The sequence below is a fragment of the Hydractinia symbiolongicarpus genome, chromosome 15 (genome assembly GCF_029227915.1).
Source record: "Hydractinia symbiolongicarpus strain clone_291-10 chromosome 15, HSymV2.1, whole genome shotgun sequence".
Taxonomy (NCBI): domain Eukaryota; kingdom Metazoa; phylum Cnidaria; class Hydrozoa; order Anthoathecata; family Hydractiniidae; genus Hydractinia; species Hydractinia symbiolongicarpus.
The window spans coordinates 6,060,892-6,084,366 of NC_079889.1; the positions used below are offsets into that span (position 1 = coordinate 6,060,892).

Sequence of the window (23,475 nt, forward strand, 5' to 3'; positions counted from 1 at the left end):
GCGATCCATATTTTTTCATCCCAACACGTCGTTTTTTCCACCGCCCCCGCCAACACATGATAATCTTTTATAACAATGAAACTTTTACAATTAAAAAAACACTTAAAAAGGACAGGAGACATTATACGTGGAAAGATAAAAACTATAAACACATAATATAAAGATTGACACTACACGACTAACGACGTTGAATTCTGCTTTCTTGCACGGAAAGTTCAATATCTTCGTCTAAATTATGTGTCTTTTCATACATCGATCGTGTTCCTCTGACACACAACAACATGGAACGAATTAACGAAAAATTCAATCATGTCTTTATCCAAGCACTAACAATTGATTTCAAAAGCTTGCGTTTTTTGGCAATTAAATCCGCGGCATGCGAGTAAAAACGACTGCATTCCCTCGACATTTCTCCGAAACATGAGAACACTAACGGTGTAAACGAACCGTGATCAACATGAATAATTCGTTCATTATATGATCGTTTTCTTTTGTTTTCATTCTTTTTATGAGCAACTTGAAGTGTCAGATTCTTGTGACATTTGGCTAATGGGTTAAAAACCCTTACATCTGCATACGCCATTTGTCGTTTTACCCAAAAACTTCTTGCTGCAACATCAGTTCTTGCTTCGTTGGTTGTTATTGCAGTCCTCAGCTTAAATATTTCACCGGTCAACACATGATGGGCGCACCAACCGTGCATCGTCACAAATCTTTTCCCGGGCGGCGCACACAAGCTTCGCGCTTAGCACGTCGTTTTCGCAGGATTTAACAGTATTCACTTCGTTTTGCAGGCTTAGGTGTTGAATCTCTACCTTGTTTCGCATATTGTCTTTTTCGCAGGATTACATGCGAAATTTATGCCCATGTAAAGTCATGTTTCTTCCATTAATGGTAATTTTGGACGTATCCTATTGGCTAAAAACTTTCGCAGATAGGGTAAAAATTCGCTCCTTATAAAGGCTATATGAAAATACACGAAAAAATTAAAAATGAAATCAAGGTCAGTGAAGTTGCGAAGGTGAAGAAAACATGATGTTGTTATCAAACGTGAAGTCGTATTTAGCTTCAGGAAATTTAAACGGCTTTCAAAAAGTTTCAAGTTCTTTGAGAACTACGCTGGATAATAAACTAAGAGATCCCGATTTCTCAGTTTTATTAGATGAAGACGCTGTGAAACGAAACGAAGAAGCTGAAAGTGAAACTTTCCAAAAAGGATCATTTGCTAGCCATCAACTGTAAGGATAATTCTATTCGGGCTCTCAGGTTAGTTTACAATTGCTATAATCCTTTGGCAATACATTGTTTAAACAGTGCAGTGATTAAATTCGTGTCATTCGACACACGGAATCACTTAACAATAATGGTGTTAATGTTAAGTAAACTTATTTTGTATGTTGTGGTTATGAGAGCTTTATTTTTACTTCAGGTCAGTGGCAGACGGTGATTGTTTATACAGCAGTGCTTCTCTGGCTATTTCAGGTACGAATGATTTGATAGATGAGCTTAGAGCTTTAACTTGCATAGAGCTTTTCGAAAACTCTCTATTCTACTCAAACCATCCAATTTTTGTATCTTTATGTCAATCTTCAGGTTTGTTTTCCTGTGTGGAAAGTACATTAAAGTTTTCAGTTAGCCATTCCTCTGTTGACACAGGCCTTTCGGCAGCAGGTCTTGTACAGAAGGAAGAAGAAGAAGAAGAAGAAGAAGAAGAAGAAGAAGAAGAAGAAGAAGAAGAAGAAGAAGAAGAAGAAGAAGAAGAAGAAGAAGAAGAAGAAGAAGAAGAAGAAGAAGAAGAAGAAGAAGAAGAAGAAGAAGAAGAAGAAGAAGAAGAAGAAGAAGAAGAAGAAGAAGAAGAAGAAGAAGAAGAAGAAGAAGTATTATTAGCCTACGGCTATGACAAGATGCTGGCCACCCTTAATATACAAAAACAAAACAACAAAACAAACAAACAAAAACATATGCAAAACGCAGTAACATATTAAAAGAAAACAAATGATGACAAACTCTGCAGTACAACGAGAAAAAGAACTGGATCAGAGAAGAAGTTAGTTTAGGAGAGGTGAGAGAGACTAGTTCAGTTGAAGGAAAGGAGTTTTGTACAAAATTCCATAAATAAATGGAAGATGGAAGCTATTCTTATGTGCAGTAAAAACATATGGCCATCTTTTATCTGTATACTTGCCCTTACCAGTGTGTTAAAAAGAAATAATTCAACTTTATATCCTGATTGTGGTCAGCTACGATTAAAGACGCTTTTCAATCAGAATATTTTTCCTCGTCTGCCTTCAAATAAAAATTTACAGCCTGTTTCGATTTTATTTTGCAATAATGGCAAACATTCTGAGCAATTTAAACCCAATCATTTTGTCCCTTTAGTTTCTGTTAAATTGAGTTAAAGCGTCCTGCTCACGTTAAAGCGTCCTGCTCAATATTTTCAAGCTAGGGTGCCATACTTTATGAATACAGAGAGCAAAATAAAAAGAACTGAAAACGTATGTGTCTCATCACCAAATTTTTCATCTTCATTAGGCCAAACAACATTAGTTAATCAATGTGGTACTTCTGGCACTAATGAGGAGACTTCTTCCATTTCAAAAAAGCAAACCTTTAAGTTTAAAAACTTTTTTGTCAAAGGAAATGCTAAATTAAAACCTAATACACCTGAAAAAGTTTTTTCTGCAAAACCTTTATTACATTCTTTCCCCCAGGTTATATTGGCGGTATTGGAAAATACGATGTAGGCACTTATTACAAACAAGCTCCACACCTTAATGATCATGATATAGACACATATGTTGATAACGTAACAAAACCTGATCAAGGATTCACTTTTCCTAGGGACAAACTTAATACGTGATTTCGATATGTTTGATTTGCTGAATTTCCGTGGCTAGCATATTCTAATCACATGGATGCTGCGTTTTGTCTGCCTTGCACATTATTGCATCAAAGAATAAATTCAAAATCTGCATTAGCTGCGAGAGAAATTCATAAGGTTTATTAATTGTAGTGAAGGGCTCTCGGGTTTGTCTCTTTCAAAGGTCATTTTAAGAACCTTAAAATAAGAAAAATAACAATATTGATTATAAATATTGTTATTTTTCTTATTTTGAAAAAACTGTAAATAGGAACTGTATATTCGTACGCACTTTAATAAGACATAAAGTGCGTATTAATAGTACGTAGCGCTATTTATACGTAGAAAAAAGGAAAAAAGAATCCTAACCCTAACCCTAAAGCACTTTACGTTCGAATAGCGGATGAACATATACGTACGCAAAAATGGGCAAAAGTGTGTACGAATATACACTACGTTGTAAATAAGTTACCTTTTTTGTGAATGAGTCAAAAACGAAAGCGCACTGTCGCAATTTGCAAGCAAATTTTGTGAGTTAATAAATAGACAGACAGAAATGTTTGCAGCCATGTCTTTTATAAAGCTGTTTATATTTGGGTGAAACGGAATGATAGCCACGACAGGACAAAATAAGATGATTTGTTACCCACTTTTGTATATGGAAACAGCGTGCCGATTTACATTTACGTTTGAAGCATTATAATCTCTTTGTTATTTTTTTAATGCAAATATACTTCCCAGTTTGAGAAAAATTTGGTAAATCGAAGTTAATACATTTTTAAAACTATTTTAGTCGATAAGCTTTCGCGAATCTACGATTTAGACTTAAATAAATTTTCTAGAATATGGCATTGTATAGCATCTTTGACATACTTTTGGAAGAAATTTTGGCAGAAAAACAATTTGAGATATTTGACGGTCGGATAAAAACTCCTCCAAAATTAAGTTTTTTTGATATCCGTAAGTTAAATTCCCGCCTAAATTCGCATTTTTTGCCCTACCCCTACCCCCGTCTGAAGTTTAAAATTTTTAATTGGTAAAGAAAATTCTTATGAAAAAGTTTTTGTTTTAAGTATGTGTGACCACTGTTATTGTCAAAACTAATGCTGTTGCCTGATGCAAAAAGAAAAACTTTGTTTGCAAACAAAAATTTTCGTCCCCACCAAATCAAATCTTGGCCATATTTAATATTCTTTATGATTCGCAAAATTCGCTTTTCACCAAATTTTCTTCCGGGCAGTATTTCTTCCCTTAATGTATTGTTTCAATGCCCCGTAAAAACTTTTGGATCTAAAAAAACAATTTTTATGGTTTCCCTAAAAAAAACTATACATCAAAGGACTGTTTTTTGTTAAGTTTCTTGACGAGGATAGTATGTTACATTTACAACAAAATTAAGACAAAATTTTAGTTTATTAGTTGCCATGAATCCTCGTTTCAAGATAAAATAGCTGAATATCGTCCTGCCACGTAAAGCGAGTTTTTGTTCTTGTTGTTCGTCAAAAAGATCTTTCACGTATCTGAAGTTAATTTTAGAGCTTATTTAGAACGTATTTAAAAAAACTCATTTGTTCCCGGGGCTCTTTTTCACTTTTAATACTGGCCTTAATATCAAAAAGTAGAAAAGAGCCCTGGGCATGAAATTGAAAACAACTCCGAGTCGAGGCTAAAAGTATGGTGAAATACAATATGCTTTTTAATTCAACTTGTTGAAACAATGAAATTGATATTGTTGGTTTATCATTTGTTGAACGTTTCAGGAGATCCTTCTCCATTCATCGAGCAAAGAAGAATAACTTCAACAATAATATGAATACTGAACAGACAAACAATAATATCTCCAAGAAAAGTGTCAGACACAACTGCAAATTGAAATTATATATATTTTAGTTTTTTGACGAATCTCAAAAATTAGTACCCAAAATTAGTACCCATAAGAAGGGCAAGAAGAAGAACTTCAAAAATAATATGAGTACTGAACATACCTTGAATCTCTGCTTAGTAACGTCTTTTTATCTGAGTTTCAATATTATTTATCTATTAGATACCTGCATGCCAAATTTTTAGGTCCCATACCGTTCAGAGGCCTTGATATTGCCTATTACTCGAAACTACCCCTAAAAATCTCTATGAAACCCTTATAATGGGAAAAATATAATAACTCTCGTTAAGATTATCATTAGAACTTGAAACTTACAACAAAACTTTGTTTCATCAAGACGAATCATTTTGCATGTTTTGTACACGTGATTAATCTGATTTCCCGATTCTTTCGAACTTTACCCCAAACAGGAAAAAACGGATTTCTGGGCAATTTTTGGCATTTTTTTATGCAATCTGTGTAAAAGCAGGCAGATTCCTCCCACCCCCCCCCCCCCCCAGGTCAAAATATGTTCGAAAAAACCCGGACCAAATAGGGTTAATATTCGTCATTCAGAGAACTAGTTGATTTGTTTATTTCAGCGTGCGTATGAATTTTGTCTTTTTTTTGTTTAAATTGGTTTTGTGTAGCTCGCCTTGATCTTTGACGAAGGAGACTATACAGACCTGAATGTAAAGTGTGATCAAGTGTTCCAACACATTCGTCGCAACTTTTTTCTCACTGTCACTGAATTTCTCAATATGTTATAACTGCTTTCCATAGGTAGTTTTGTGTGTTCCTTTTCTTTTTATGCGACAGTAAGGTGTGCAATGAAAAAGCCTCTAAGATCTGTAATAATACCTGAGGAATGGACTCAAAATTCTAAAGTAATATTTACGTTTCCTAATACCATTGCAAATTGTCAGAATGAATACCCGCGGGATGTTTTGCCATTAAAAAGATGGCTACCGATTCGCTATAACTTTATTTTCATGGGCGGACTGTTAAATTAGCTGTGGAGTACATTGAAAGCAACAATTTTTAATTTACTAGATGTTGTTCACAGAGAAAAAGTTATTAAGATCCAAAAGAAGCGTCCCCTTTAACAAGGTGCAAGTGAAGCTATTCAGGCATTTTACTTTGCTTTATGAAGAATAAGCAAAACCAGCGGCGTAAAAGCGTATCGACTGAGGTAGTTGTACCACAGCTAAGCAATAGCTTAGCTTAATTACTCTTTTTTTAGTAGAGATATTAACCTCTTACTGTGCAACAAAGTAGATTAAAGGAGGCAATTCAATCTCCTAGTTTTTACAAATCGCTCTCATTTAACCAATACATTGTTGTTTTACCGCGACAACGTGAGTTTGCTCACTCCCTACCATCCATTGAGACCATGTAAGAGCAAGAGGGCTTGAAATTGTGGCTTGGTTTGAGGCTTGACAATCCTGCTCTTTACGTCAGACCAATGCTGAGGCTAAGTTCGCTCACTTGGTCTTAAACATTAACAATACTTTTAAACAAGCATAACGGAGTTGTTGCTTTTTTTCTGCATATTTATATTCGATTTCAACGCATAAAACCAGAGTTAGAAACTATGATTTGTGTAAGAAGGAACAATTAACATTTGTAAGGCTGATGCCAGGTCACAGGTACTGGAGCACATATCGATCTCCGCTTTAGTTACAATATATATTATATATATTGCCATCATGCAAGAAAAAAAATCCTTATAAAAAACGTTAACAATATGTGTACCAGGCAAAATGTTTATTTTGACGTTAATGAAATACGGTGGAATTCCAATAAAGCAGGAATCTTTAAAAGCGGACAGTTTTGTGAGACGGACAGTGGTGACTGGAACGAATAGATATTAGGCAAAACTTTTGTAATGCGCCGTTTTTATAAGAGTTTAGAGGACATCATAAAAGTAGAATGACGACAAAAAAATATTAATGGATATTTTAAATTTTAGAGATTTTATAACTTTTGTAATTATCAAACCTTTTATATGTTTTTATGACCATTCGACAACGTTTTCAACACCAACGACACAGTCATCGCTCAGAGAACATCTCTATAGACCATCGATAATGAAAAGATTAGATGCATGGGTTAAACTTCTGTAAGAAGAATGGGTCATTATCAACCCAATTTAAGCCATATCTTCGTATATCTAACCAGATGCTACCAACAGTCAGCATTGGTGGGAAATTTACATATCTAGGAAAAGACTTTTCTTTTAACATGAGTACGAATTCGTTGAAGGAAGAGCTTGTTTTAGAAATGAATAGATATTTTGATATTCTGAAATTGCGCTGGCGTTTCTCAATTTACAATCTTTCAACAACCTAGGCTGTACAGAATCTTAATTCTATTGTTAAAGAATACACGAAACGTTGGCTCAGATTACCTCAAAGCGCAAATACTAGGCATTTATACCTACCAGTTAAACAACTGGGTATGAAATTTATGTTACCATCTGATTGTTACAATTCCAGCCAGTTAACAACTCGAAATATTTTGAAAGAATCGGTTAATCCTGCAATTGGTAACCTGTATTGATTAACCGCTGAGAAATATATGTTGAAGCTGATACCCTGCTAAATCTTGATCAGCCCAAGAACCCAAAAGATAGACAGTTAAGAAAGTTTAGTCTAATATGAATGTGTTTAAAGAGCAAAACTTATTAATGAATCATGTTGCACAGGAATGTTCAGTTAGTGTTATCAGCCAATGGCAGTGTGTTTGTTAAAAGTTACCACAAAATGTATTTGTTTTTGTTAAAAAGCAGTCATTCTACAATTGGCTAATAATACCAACCTTTTTCGTTGGAAAATATATGTGGGTTGTGTAAAAGTAACAAACGAACACAATTACAGATGTTTAACAATTGTTCGTTTGGGCTACGTAGCGGTAGATATACATGGCGTCACGATTCTATTCTATTCACTATTTGTCACTACCTGAAATCAATAGAGAATTTGGGTTTTAAATTATTTGCTGATCCTGATGGTTTCAGAAGTCCAGCTGAATTCTTTGATGGCCCAAGTCCTGATATCTTATTAAGATTGGCAACGAACTGAATGTCATTGAACTGTCTTGTTGTTATGAAAGTAACTTTACAAGAAGCTCGTATTTTATCTATGTTAGGAGGAATAGTATGGTATGGGAAAACCCTTTTATACTAATTTTTTTTTTTTTTATTGTTGATAATTTAAGTACGGTGGCCACAATTGATAGTTGCATCTTCTCATTAATAGTTATCTAACTAATACAGCTGCATGGGACGCTGAGTTTATATCAACAGAAGTATTAACAAAGTATCAATCTAGTTGGACAGGATCAAACTACGAGGGTGCCGATAATCCGCATACGCCGCAAAAAGTGCGTTTTTGGGCGAGTTCGGCGTTTTAAAAAAATTCAGGTATTTGCCCGAAAAAACCCGCATAGTCCCGAACAATGCCTGATAAAAAAAGATTCACCATAAATGACTCTTGAAGAATTATTTAAAAAGTATAAAAATAAAAATGAACAAACTATATGGTAGTAAGTTCTTAAAAGAACTGTTTTTATGGTTTTTGATAAGATTTACCTGATAGATAACTTACATATAAACATTACCTCCTTTCTCTTCAAAACGTTCTTTCAACTGTCGTTCGCCATGTTTATGTTACAAGATGTTGCATTTCGGGAATGTTAATTCGAAATTCGAAATTTAATTCAAAAAGTCGCCCAAACTCGCCCTTATATATGCGGGCAGTTGCGGCTTATCAGCACCCTCTTATCAAATTAACTGTAAGTGTTATATTTCATTTTGACAACAATTATTTCCAATAATGGTGAGAATAGCTAGGCGTGTGATTTATATAAAACTTTTTAGGCTTTTACGTCTTACACACCCTTTTTAATAACCACAATGTTTTTTTTGTTTGACAATGGCATTTTAAAAGTTGTCCACCACCATAATGGTTATATACCATCTTAAAATTGCAAAACAAAATTAATAATCAGCTTCCTTTATGCCACATGCACTAAATCAACTTTCTTTAAACTGTAATAACACTTCAGATATCATAAATATAATATGAACATGTTATTCCGGGGTCATGCAATAACCCTTTCGTAAAGTTAAAATAAATAGGAAGACCAAGAAGACATAATACTGCCCTAGGTTAAGAACTAAAATCAGTAACTCATAAATATTTGAAACCATTTTTCTTGGTACTTAACAAAGGTATATCAAAAGTTACATGTTGTTAAACCAATATTAAAAAGATGTCATCCTTTTTATCACCAGAGCTTTTTTCTGTCTTCCTTCTCTTCGCAAGTACGAACAAACCAAGACATATAAAACTCGAGGAGAGCCCTGTTTTGTTTGCAAACAATGCAAATCAACTGCAGTGAAAATGTTTCCATTGCAGTTGAATATTACGGTCAAACTGATTTAAAGACTTTGAAATACATATATATAAATTTTGTTGTAATAATCATAGCTAAGGTATTCAAAATCTTATATTATTTTTGCTGAATTTAAAGATGTTGGTCACATTGAAATATGAACCTGGATCTGGTCTGAGAATGCGAACTAAGTCTGTTCCGACCCATATTGTCCGGCCGACCCATGTTGTCCGAAGAACGGCAACAACCTATATTGTCCGAATCCAACCCATATTGTCGGGATAAGTAAAATAAAACTTATCGCTTGATTATTTTTCAGAAAATTAATTTTTTGTTAATGCGGATTGTTGACACCCTGGGTAAGACCTTTCAACAAAATTTACAAGGTAACGCAAGTCACGTCCTCATCTAAACCTTTTTGGACAACATGGGCAGGCATAAAACCTTTACCCATATTGTCCTAAACCTTTTTGGACAACATGGCAGGCATAAAACCTCTACCCATATTGTCCTAAACCCTTTTGGACAACATGGGCAGGCATATAACTTTTACCCATATTGTCCTAAACTATCTCGGACAACATGGGCAGGCATAAAACCTCTACCCATATTGTTCTAAACCTTTTTGGACAACATGGGCAGGCATATAACCTCTACCCATGTTGTCCTAAACTATCTCGGACAACATGGGCAGGCATATAAGCTCTACCCATATTGTCCTAAACTTTATCTACCAACAATGTGTAAGAAAAAATAATATGTGCACAATACATAAAACACCTAACACAATAGGGACATTTAAAAACCTTGGGACTGGGAATGACCAGGAGCACCATGAACGAATGTTGTTTTTCCTAGCCAGGATGCAGCGACATGTTCCATGACACCATTAACAAATTCTCTCCCATTGTCTGAGTGTATGACTTTTGGCAGACCAAACACACTCAAAAACCTATATTTAAATCTTTCGGATGTTTCTTCAGCTGTTTTTCTACCCAGGGGGGACAGCACACGGAATTTCGAAAAATGGTCAACTATGTGACCAATATATTTGTATATTCCATCAGGTTTTGATTGCATATCAATCAAGTCAATCTGAAATTTAAGCCAATATATAAGGAACAGTAACTATGGTACCAATTTATATCAAAAACTTCTATTTGAGCATTATATGTAAAAGTAATTAGATTTATTTATTTATTTATTTATTTATTTATTTATTTATTTCACGAATGTTTTACAAGGATGGCCATTTCAGACATTATAAAGTCTGTTATCAACATGGGTCCTTGGAATAAATAGGATAAAAAATATTAGTAACAATAAAACAAGAAAATGTAAATGTACAATAAAAACGGTGAGTATAAAATATATAAACTGCAAAAAACACACAGACAAAAGGCTAAAATCAAAATACCACACTAGAAAATGAGTTGATCAAGACGAAAAACAAAAAACAAACAAAAACCCATAAAAAGGACTAAATACGCAGATAATATTCTCTCAGTTGCGACTTAAAAATATTGTATGATTCACATTTTCTAATGTCCAACGGGAGTGTATTGTAAATATGTGCTCCAGTGTAACAGAAAGATCCACGAGCATATTCCAAACGAAGATTAGGTAATTTCAAGCTATTTCTGTTGTTACGTGTGTTTCTTGTGTGGTTTGTTTTTGTGAAGTAATTTTTAAATTTTCACACACATCGTTGTCCAAGCAACGGCGAATGAAATTACAAGCTCGCATTTCTATCATATTGACAGTATCAGGTGATGTCAAGAATTGATTTCCAATAATTGAAGTTGCTCGTCTATGTAAAGATTGGAGTTTGAGTAGTTGTGTCTGAGAATTCTTAAGGTGAACAAATCCGCAATATGTTAATACTGGTTGAATCATTGTTTGAAAAATTGCCAATGCAGCTTTATCTGTAATCAGCGGTCGAATGCAATATAGTAAACGTAATCTACCGGAAGCTTTTTGATACGTTAAATCAAAGTTGATGCTCAAATTCAATGATGGTTCGATAAGTACACCAAGATATTTATATGTGGATGTTACCCTCACAGTTTGGTAGCCGTAAGTTACGTTTAATGAGCTGTTTTGTTTAGAGAGGTTATTTTTCGAACCAAATAACATTGCTTCAGTTTTTCCTGCTCCGAGATTTAAAATTAATTCATTTTCCAAACACCATGCAAGTACACAATTCATGTCGGATGAAAGATGGGTTTCTATGATCTCTAAGTCCTTACCAGCAACAAATAAAACAGTATCGTCTACATATTTGACTACTTCAGAGTGTTTCACTACGGTACAAAGATCATTGAAAAACATAATAAATAGTAGTGGGCCCAAAATTGACCCTTGTGGTACTCCACTATTGACTGGATGTTCATCAGACAAAGAATTTTTGTATTGAACTTGCTGAAATCTACCAAACAAATAGTCTGTGAACCACTCGTGTTCGTCTCCAACAATTCCAAAACTGCTTAATTTTGACAGTAGTTTACCATGACTTAACATGTCGAATACTTTTGTGAGGTCTAAAAATACGGCACCGACCATTTTGCCATCGTTAACCTTCAATTTCACAGTGTCGATAAAGATTGTTGCAGCCAGTTCAGTTGAGCGACGAGGCCTGAAACCGAACTGGTTGTTGTTTATTAAATTGTTACTTTCCAGATATGCAGTCAATTGTCCATGCACAACTTTTTCAATCACCTTAGATATAGCTGGAATAACAGATATTGGTCTATAGTTATTAACGGATGACTTTGCTCCAGATTTGAAAAGTGGTAACACTTTGGTGCATTTCCAGTCACTTGGAAAAGTTGAAGTTTCAAAAGACATGTTAATAATATATGTCAGTGGTGAAGCGATTACCTCCATGCAGTCTTTGAGTAACCAGGATGGTAGATCATCTAGCCCAACAGACTTTTTACGTTTTAATGATTGTAGATGTTTCATGGTTTCATTAACAGTGATTGGTTTAAGTCGAAATTTTGGGTTAGATTTACTCGGTATTTCTTTATGATATTTCCAGACGGAGTTTGTCAACACAAAAGCAGATCTTTTAAGTGAATTTACAACATTAGAAAAAAATCTAGAAAACGCATTAGCAATAGAATGTTGATCGGTTACCAATTTCTCGTCGATTTGTATAGTAGTATTCACTTGAGAGTTCGATCTAAGTGGAAATACTTTTTTTATCGACCGCCAGAAGGATTCTGGATTTCCGGTGTTCTCCTCAAATAACTGTCGCTGATACGTATTCTTTGCTTTACGAACTTTATTATTAACCTTGTTTCTTATTTTTTTATAAGCGGTGATATCTGCTTCTGATTTGGTTTTACGCGATTTTCGTAACAAATTGTCGCGTGAGTTCATCTCCTTCTTGAGATCAACAGTCATCCAATCACATGGCTTACCGCAAACTTTTTTACGAATTAATGGAGCCATGGAATCGTAGGTGCGATATATAATTCCATTTAACAAAGACCATGCTTTATTGACGTTCGTTGAATTATAAACATCTTGAAAATTCTGTGATGAAAGTGTTTGACAAAATTTATCTTTGTCATAATTTCGATAGTTTCGACAATTTATTGTTTTGCTAACGAAACGGGTGTGATGTTGTTTTTTAATACAACATATAAGGTCATGGTCACTAAAAGAAATGGGGATGACTTTGGTATCCGCTATAACTGTGCAATTAGTTGTAGCGATAATGTCGATAAGAGTTTGTGACGTTTCCGCTATTCGGGTTGGTGATTTAATGACTTGTTTAAAACCGTGTAACGTTAAAGCTGTTTTAATTCCAACATGATCGTTCTTTTTCAGAAAATCGACATTAAGGTCCCCTAAGATTATAACTTCTTTGATACCGTCTAATGTTAATGACTGTACATCAGATAGAAGAGATGAAAAATCTTTATTAAGATACTTTGAATTATCCGGGGGTCTATAAATTACGGATTTTTTGGACATATTTCTAACCAAATACCTTCAATTTCATTTATTTCTAGATCGTGTCGCCTTTTATAAATAACATGATCAGCAACATAAAATGCTACTCCGCCTCCTTTTCCAAATTTACGAGATTTGTGTATAAATGTGTATCCATTAATTGCAAACATGTCCTCCGGTTCATCTCCCGTATGTATTTCCGTAAGAGAAAAAATGTCGATTTTTCTGTTGTTTATAAGAATGTTCGAAATCTCAGCAAAATTTGCCAGGTGAAACATATTCATACCCTTTGCATTAGTAAATTCACGGATTTCATCTGTGGCATTAGGTCAAGGACACTTTTCAACATCACCGCTTAAAAGCAACAACACAAACAACCATCTGCTTCGTCTAGAGAAATATACTCGCGTTTTGTTAAGACTTGTAAAAAAGCACGATTCAATGTTACAAATACCACTACTCTCGACAATATCCATACCACTTTTAAAATAAAGCGAATAGTTTTCATTTGAGCATAAGTAAAAACGTTTTTGCAGCAATAATACAACAAATAATAGAGCAGCCACAAACGCTGCTGCTTTCTGTGCTGCCATTTTGATCAATACAACTAAAACAGTTTTTTTACAATGTTACCTGAATTCTTTGAAGAAAACCAGTTGAGACAATGGGCTTCAGAGGAGCCTTTTTCAGTTGGACAGATTATAAGGCACAGACAGTACAATGCCTTGTGTAACACTCCACAGCCCCTCTCGGAATGTTGCTGTATGTTCAACTAATCTGAAACATGTGAAGGAATTATACAGAATCTGATTAGGATTTGACAGGCTTGTTTTTTTAAACATATTTAGTTTTTTATAATTTAACAACTTTATTAACTGACAATGTTTCATTGTTATCTTACATTTATGTTTGATTTCCTAATTACACTTTCCAGTAAGGTCAAAAATAGTTATAGGCGTTAATACCTGTTCAAAAGTTTTTCTTAAACCACAACGGATGAGTTCCTTGCTACGGATTCTTTCAATTATGTCAAACATCTTGTTTCCTGTGCATACCCTCTTAAAATTTCCCGGAGTTGTGTTGCACTGAAAAAAGCATTTAGATATATATAAATATTATGTCAAATCAACGATTATGTATATACATACTTACAAAAACATCTACTGTATATAGCCATTATAAAGAACAGAATTGATTCAGACAGGATTCGAACCTGCATTATCCTGTTAACAGGACATCCTACCAATTGGATGCCTGAATCGAAAGTCAAAGTTAATAGACATATATGAAACTAAACTTACATTTTGCTAGTTTAAGTTTCCAGTCTATGAATCTTGATTTTATTATCTAAGAATTATGGTATATATACAGAAATAACAATAAAAAAAGAAAAATTACATAACAGGATAAAAAACCATCTCAGTTTACCACAGTAACTGAAACATAATTTAGAGGTCATGCCAAAACTGAACTTGCCAACGAAACAATCCATGGGTATTAACTAACATGCATCTTTACTCTTCTGCTATTGTATGTTTGTTGTTCATATTTTTGGCCTTTAGAGTTGACAAAGAGCTAGCTAAGCATTGTTCACAATAGAAAATGAAAAAATTACAAACACCATAAAAAGTATAAAAAAGTAGATATATAATATATACCTAGGTACATGAATGTGTAATAAAATGCAGTATAATTAAACTATATATAAAGAAGAATAAAAAATGACTTACATCAACTGTAGTGTTAGGAACACATAAAATATCCACCAACCCAGGTGTAGGGTAACTCATCAAAACATACTTGTTTTGTCTGATACGCCTTACAGTACTTTCTGATACATCGCTCTTTTGTTTTTTCAAGTATAAAACAATGTCGTGATAGGTCTCTTGGGACATTATTGTGGAGTTCTTTTTGCATGCTTCCACCTCCAACCAGGCCTGGAACTGTTTTTGTTCTCCCAGATCATTTTTAGGCAAAAGATTCTCCATTAAAAACTCAAATCTAAATTATCCCTGAAAAGAATAAAAAAACAAAGTAAAATAACAAACTTATATAAACAAACTGAGGAAAATACAGCTAGCTAGATATCCATAATACCCACGACCACACTCAACAACCGCGCTGCACTAAATTGTCGGTTTACCCATATTGTCGGAGGGCTGCCCATATTGTCTTTTTTCCACAGTTCAAAATATCGGACATACGATGGCCCCTATGGCTCACTTCTCTTCTCAATAAAAACACTTCTCTTCTTAGTCAAAACACTTCTCTTCTGTATAACAACACTTCTCTTCTGTATAAAAACACTCCTCTTCTGTATAAAAAACTTCTCTACTTTGTGCGATGGCCCCTATGGCTCACTTTTCTTCTCAATCAAAACACTTCTCTTCTTAGTCAAAACACTTCTCTTCTGTATAAAAACACTTCTCTTCTGTATAAAAAACTTCTCTACCTTGATACCCAAAGTTCTCTTCCGTTCGAAACACTTCTCTTCTAAGTGCGAAACACTTCTCTTCCAAGTGCGAAACACTTCTCTTCCATAAGCTCGAAAATTTCCCAGACTAAATCTGGTCATGAATTTATCGCCCGCACTTTCCCGAAATCGCCCGGAACATTCCCGAAATGCAATTCCTTGTAACAAACCATGCGGACGATATTTAGGAAGAAGGCGCTTGAAGAGAAAGGAGTTAATATAGTTTATATATAAGTTATTTATAAAGTAAACTTTATCAAAAACCATCAAAAACAATTCTTTTAAGAACTTCACTACCACATAGTAAGTTTATTTTAATTTTTATAGTTTTTTTGAATCACATTAGTGTCTGTTTTTTTTTCTTTTTCGGGTATTGTTCGGGCCTATGCGGGTTTTTCGGGCGAACCCTTATATTTTTTTCAAAACGCCGAACTCGCCCGAAAACGCCCGCACTTTTTACGGCGTATGCGGCTTATCGGCACCCTCGTCATAAATTCTTACGGGGCATATTAACGTTTCTGCAAAATTAAATTTTTCGCGGGAAAAACTTTGCGAAATTTCAAGCTATATTCTTATACGGTCCCAGAAGCGTAATACGAGATTGCTTTTTTTATCTAGTTTCCACTAACTTTGAACTTTTATAATTGCGATTCGGCGAAACTAGAACGTTTTGCGGTTTACAATTGACCCTACTTTATCTGGGAATAAACATTGATTGCGATTTCTGTTAGGAACAGAACTCTTGGTTTACAAAAACCAAGATATTTTTTTTGCAGCAATGTTGGAAAAAGAACTCGTGGTTTTGAAAAAACAAGATATATATTTCTAAAATCCAAGTATTTTACATTGTTACAGGTGTTGTATTACATATATCTTTTAACTGCATAAATCAAGGCAATATAATAATCAATAGCTTCATGAGCTGCATCTGGCTTAAAGGTTCCCTACCGCTAAAAATAAAGTTGAGCTCATATTAAAGATCTTTGAAAGTTGTCTATAAATCTTTTTATTTTTTGAAAAATCTTTATCCGTTCTCGAGATATTTGTCTTAAAAGTAGCGCTAATTATGCGAAATTATGACGTCATGAGTATGCATTGAGCATAATTATGGTAACTAAATAAAAAAAATATGTAGAATGTTCAAAACCCGTCAAAGTGAATGGCCAGAAAATAACTTAACTTTTTAACTCTATATGGCTTTTCAAAAATGTTAAATTAACTCCCTTGCAGACATCATGCATAATTATTGAATCTTCTTAGTCCAAATTCTAAAGAACCAATCAAGAATTTTTAAAAAAATGTTTAAATTCCTAGACAACCTTTCAAGCTCTTTCATATGAGCTCAACTTGATTTTTCATGGGAGGTAACCTTTAAGTTTGGAGAAACCCTCCATTGGAAGAACTGTTTCCGCAAATTCAATACATTCAGGCTCATTATCGTGATCTGGTACAGATAGTTCACTAAATTCTTCTAGCTCATGAAGATCTAAAGTTTTTTTAAAAGACTCGCAACAATATAATTCTGGAACAAAGTACAATGTATCAGGCCTTCCACGGGGGAGCAGTAGCACCTTTGTTTGGTGTTAACAGATGTTGATTCCAACAGATCGCAAATTCATTAAGGTTCTTTCTGATCAAATCCATAAAGCAGTAGCGTACACATTCAGCAATGAGTGCATCACCAGCACCTAAAAATGTCTTTTGAAAGTTGTGACCAAAAAGACTCAATTCTTTGTTAAGCTGTTGGTGTACCAACAATAAAACTGCCAGTGCCAGCATATTCGTCATTATGCTGAGATCTTAATGCAATCTCAACAGCTTCCAAAATACAGTTTTCAGTACCATCATCAGACCTTATTCTTGTTGAAAAAAAATATGCCACATGGCGAGCGGACTGGTCCCGTGTAATAAACCTCACAAAAGGTTAAAATTACGGACCAATGATGTAAAATTGCAGACCAGATTTTAGAATTCAAGTTGTAAAGAGTCACATGCAGAGAAGTGTTAAGTGTAGAAGAGAAGTGTCAAAACACTGAAGAGAAGTGTCAAAATACAGAAGAGAAGTGTTTCGTTATATAGAAGAGAAGTTTTTTTGATTTGGAAGAGAAGTGAGCCATAGGGGCCATCGTACGGACAACATGGGTCGACAGACATCGCGGGATGACACACCTCCACGCGCCCCCAAGACACACGAAAACGAAAGGTTTAAGAAGTCTGTTTATTTTTGTTTATAAGAAAAATTCCATGCAGCAAAGCCAAGCTTCTAAGGACCCCTACTTTATCAGCCCTTTTAACGTCGACCCTCCAACTTGCGTTTGGATGACTAGTCGATAATGCGCCTGTGGAAATATTCACTTTGGCAATAAAGAAATACCGCCGTTTGAATTTTGTTGCTGTCGAAACAATTTTTTTAGAAATCTGTTTACCCGTTGCGTCTATGTGTAGAGCCATAAAGAGCGATCCAGAAAATGTATGGGATCATGTACTTTTCACGAACGGTTGAAGAGATATTGTGGTTTAAAGGTATTTTAATGCCATCAATCCATCTGCTCTGAAAACGGGTAATTTGACCCCGCTTTGGGAAACTTACCCAATTTGGTCAACGATGGCCCCAGTTACCCATGCGGGAAATGACATGACAGAAGGTGATGTCAGTCAATTTAAGCCGTTTCCAAGATATAAGACCTTAAACATAAAAAAGCAATGCAATGACGTCGCTCATTTTGAAAATGCTATCGACGTCAGTCTAAATGTATTGACTTCGCGCCAAACGTCTGGGCAGTTAATTAATGCATCCACTTTGTCTGTTACAGACAGACACACAGACAGACACAGTCTTCGTATCATTTTAAGAGACTACAGTGAAACCTCTCCGGACACCATCGGACCTCAAGAAAGTGTCCGCTATAGAGAGGTGTCCGCTACATAGAGGTCCTTTCCAAAATTTGCTTAAATTTCTTCAAAAAGCATCCCGGGGCTATTAGGGCGTATTAAAATGTTTCTATCCCTCCCTCATTGCTCTATGGAAATTATAGTGACTAGGAAACGCGTTAGCCGCGGAGGTGGAATACGGCCTGGAAATGCCTGCGAATTTTCGGTTTTATAACCCTGGAAAAGCCATGAACTGGCTGAAAGATAACATACAAAATATTGAAGAATTATTAAATAACATGTCTTTGGTAAATATAAACAAATTCGTTACAAAAATTTGTTTTGTACGACCCATTCTTAAGCTTGTCCGCTGTAGAGAGGGGGTAATGTCAATCGGAACCTTGAAATGATGTCCGTTATGTAGAGGTATCCGCTATAAAATGTCCCCTATAAGGAGATTTCACTGTGGTCGATAAGACCCGTGGAAAATCCACCTAGGCAGAAGAACTAGAAATCGGTAGGTTTTAGAAGTTTGATGACGTCAACAATGCGTATTCAAAAACTTTTTTTAGAAGAGTATATAGAGCTTAAAATTCTGATCAAAGTCATGTGCTTCTGGTTAGGGAGATATTGGGGGTATAGAATTCAACAAAGTGCCAAAATTGTTTTTGCAAAGTTTGTTTCAAAGTTACTTCCATTGTATAGAACTTTAAACGCTGGCGAATAAAATGTTTAGAATCATGTTCTTTTGAAAAAAACGGCTGTGGAGATATTGAGGTTTATCCCTTAACTTAATATTGCTCCACGCAGACACTAAAAGGAATCATTCATGATAAATAAAAAGATAAAAAAAGCCAACTTAGTTCTCAGAGTATTTTAAGTTTTTACATCGAACTTTTATTGCTCTTAGAATAATTAAAAATTAATTCTGTAAAATATCAATATATTGTATGTCATATATATGACAATACACACTCCATGCCGTCCCCACAGTCAATTGCTTCGCCTTATTTTTACATGAGCTGTACACAACAGGAAAAAGAAAAAAAAAGTCTCTTTGTAGTGACTGTGTTTACCTGTAGGTAGGTACAAGAAACTGCTCTCTTCTTCTTTGCGGTTTTTGGTGGAAAGTCGCTTAACTTTAACTTGTCTTGACTTGAACGTTTTTTAACCCCTCTCCCCCTCCCCGCTTCCGGACGTTTGAATTAAGAGGCTTTTACTTTATGCACTAAAACTTATCGCAAATGCACCAGTACTTTATCGCCATTTTAACTTGACTGCTTGTGCAACTTCTAATTTGAACTCCCTACAAATGGCAAAAACGGTTGCTGATAGGTGTTGCTATGCAGTTGTTTTAGTTTGTGGTCGAGAATGTATCAAATTATTACCAACCAGACAGACTTTTATCGTAAACACTACTTACTGTCTATAATGTCATTAAATCTTTGTCAAACATAACAGCATAACAGTCTTTTTTTGTAAAAATACGCATTAGAAAGGGTTTGGGCATGAGATGGATAAAACGTTGTTGTTGTCTCCTCCCCTACAATTACTAAGATTAAAATGATCACCAAATTTTTTCCTAACTTCATATAAGATGACCCAGCAACCGGAAATATTGCACAAAAAAGCTGTCTGGCATGTGTGCAAAAATAACTCGAAAATCCTGTAATTTTTCGGTTAATTCAACAGCAAAAATGTTAAGAGGAATCGAAACTTTAAAAAGTATTAAATTAAATGTTAATAAGTTAAAACAAAGAGACCTTAAGCTGGTTATTCAGCATTGAATTCACACACGTCACTATTTCATTATTGCCAGTAAATACAAGGAACTGAGAGTCAAAGGAACTGAAAGTCATTTTTGTGCATCAAACATGAAAACAGTGATTTAATAACAGACAATTGTTTGTGATGTTGGATGATATAAATACTACATGCCTTCCCCACAGTCGGCCTCGAAAAGCTTTTGGCTTAGTGAGACTAAACTGAGAGAGTCTACTTCCGTAAGAATGGAACACGAGAATAGCAACGGTACCATCACAAAATTTATAAGTGAGTATTGCGTCTAAAGATACAACAAATTCTGGGTAAACTATAAGTCGAAACTAGTCGTTGTGGCTTCTATGCGTTAAATATTAAGTATCCATTAATAGTAGTATGTTGCTTAGCTGTCTGCCTGGCTAGGACGCAAATTAGCAAGTACAATATAATTACATCATGGCCATTTCCTAGGAAGCACTGTGCTAGAGAAGATTCTCGACTATGATAGTGTATAAATATTATGTCAAGATTTTTACTAGTTGATGCTGAATAAGAGACATACTGTTTTCTTTGGGCTTTACAGTTTAAATATTTTTCCCGGCATCTTGTTTGATCAAATTTTTATTTTATTTCTTAGAAAGTAATACGACATCAAAGCCAACTTTATCTGTAAAAAATTCATCAAAGTTGCAAGTAAAGAAAGTCATAGTGATAAAAAACAATGCTTTTTTCAAATTGAAATAGAAGAATCAAGTATCGGGATATATGTTAAACTAGTGTACGTTCCGATGAGAAGCTGCATGAAAATGCTTGACACATGAGATGACTGTGTGAACAGTAATTGTTAGTCTACTCGTCAACATTATACAGCATAAAATAGTATATTTATTAATTTATTTTTCAAGCATGATTTTTTTTATTGATACAATGACAGGTATTCTGCACAGAATTCAAAAACAGTCTGTGAAAACTTTTACGCTCGAGAAAATTTTGCCTACAATTACTTTCTTTTTATCTTTGTCAAAAAGCTTGACTCTTTATTAAACTGGAGTTGTGGTAAAAATTTGAACTTTCACGAAAGCCTATTCCGCAAATTAGAAACTGTTGTTGATAGGACAGGGTTACGATAAGCTGTGTCCTGTGATATTTTTAAACTGCCGTGTTACGAAAAAGTTATTTTTTAACCACAATTCGGGTGTGTCCTATACCGGTACTATAAAGCGCCCCACCTGCATTCGAACACTCCACAGAACGTTCAACGCCAGGTCATTCATCTAGTCTGTTATATGAATACACCATTTTCATCCTCCTGTCAGTAATATTATGGTAAGAGCAAAAGATATAACAGGGCCATTTATTTAACACATGACATTTTTGGTACTTTTGTGTAAGTTCAGAGGCAAGAAACAAATTTAAGACTTAATTCATACCCTAAAAAACCGTATAATAATATCCGTAATACATAAAAAACTCTTTCTACCGAGAAACGGGTGCAATTTTTACTTAATTTTCAATTCTACAGTGCAAGCTTATTTTTTTCTGGGATTGAAATAGCGTGCAAAATGCTTATACAGTTGCCGCTCGATAAGTAAAACTGTCAAGGCACCGAAAGAAACTTTTTCCACAAAAAAATAATTTCGTCAAAAAAAAGTAGTTTTAAATTAGAAACCCTAAAAAATATAGGTGCCAAAGGTTCCAGAAGGGGTAGGATAAGACATAGCGAGTTTAATTTAGGAGATGCACTTTTATACAGTCACTCAGAACGAAACTTAGCTGTGATGTTTCTCCACGCATGTGATACACATGTAAAAACACACGTTCGATCGTTGGAATTTCTTCTTGGATTCTGCCCACTACCCCAGGGTTTACGGAGCCCGCTAATTCCCAGACAGATTGGTGCAATTTGTGAGCGCCCTGAGGTAGTAAAAAATTGGATTGATCTGCCCCTGACTTCAATAAACGGACGTTTGTGTAAATTTTGTTTATTTTTAAACAATTTGACTATTTTCTCTATATTTTTGATCGATTATATTACTCCGCATTAAGCATAAGTCACTATTCTGATTTATTGTCCCCGCAAAAGGTAGCGAAATTAGGCCCATAATCAAGCATTGTCCATTTAATTTTCTTATAGCCAGTTTTACCACTGTGTTTCTTCTGTATTTTGATTTTTGATAGTGTCCAGTTCGCTTCCGCTTCTGTTACCTGTTAATAAGGACGGAAATAAATTCAACTGTCTTGTAAAACTTTTTTTCCTAAAAAATTTAAAATGGTCTTTCTTCTTCTTCTCTGTGTTTGAATGCACGTGCGCATACAAAATTTTGTAAACACCCGCAACCACGTGCTTCTGTTATGGACACACAAAAGAAACGATATTATTGTCAGCAAACACTAAACATAAATGTTCAAAATTAAATATATATAGCCAAGTTTAAAATATGTATGCTCAAATATTGTAAAATTTATAGCTCTAAATCAAAATTCTTTTGGTCAATTATAGCACATATATGGCCAAACACAAACATATATCGGATTTTCTGTCGCAGCTTCTTTGTCCCAAGTCCCTCCCAAGACATGTGTTGTTGTTAAAGATTGAAGATGCGATCTTTGGAAATTAGACGTCGTCCAGATGAAATGATTGGAAGTAGTGGTACGTGGTTACTCCAGCAGGTAATGCAGGACATACAAAAACTTTTCCTTACATCACAGCGAATTATTGTTTGTCAAAACAGCTATGCAGACATGTTCCGTCCGAGCTTCGTTGGCGTTCATCTTTTGACAGAAGTGAAGGGTCGTATGGCGAGATATTGGTTGCAATCCTCGGTTACTAACTGCAATGTGTGTAAATATTCGAACATTATGCGCGTTGTTAGAATCAGCAATTAAGGAAATCATCGGTGTGACTAGAAATATCAAGCAACAGAGAACGATTGTGGTTTTCTCTCACGAAAGGTTAAAATGTACAGCGAGAATGAATAAGGCAAACCCGTGAGAAACATGATCCATTTGGAACGCAATTACGATGAGTTCGAAGGATATAACGCTGAAAATGTCTGCCTTAAATTCTTTGTAGCTGTTTTGTATTAGAATCACTTAGATCCACACAGTTAATATAACGGATTTAAAAACAGATGGTTATGCGAGCATCGCAAAATAATGAATACTAGGTTGGTCGTGCATACCCGCGTCGATCAACTGAATGGTGATATATTTAGGATGTACAAGTAATAGTCTCGCGATTTTATCTCCTTCACTTTCATTAAAATTTAAAGTCTGAGGAGGCATAAA

General features: G+C 34.8%; 1 long non-coding RNA gene across 1 annotated transcript; it reads left to right on the top strand.

Annotated features, from left to right (window-relative positions):
• The first annotated feature begins 20,270 nt into the window (after positions 1-20,270).
• LOC130629147 (uncharacterized) lies at positions 20,271-22,425 on the top strand. Its single transcript, XR_008981915.1, has 2 exons — positions 20,271-20,478; positions 20,825-22,425. It is a non-coding gene; the product is annotated as an uncharacterized LOC130629147 (long non-coding RNA).
• Positions 22,426-23,475: the final 1,050 nt, after the last annotated feature.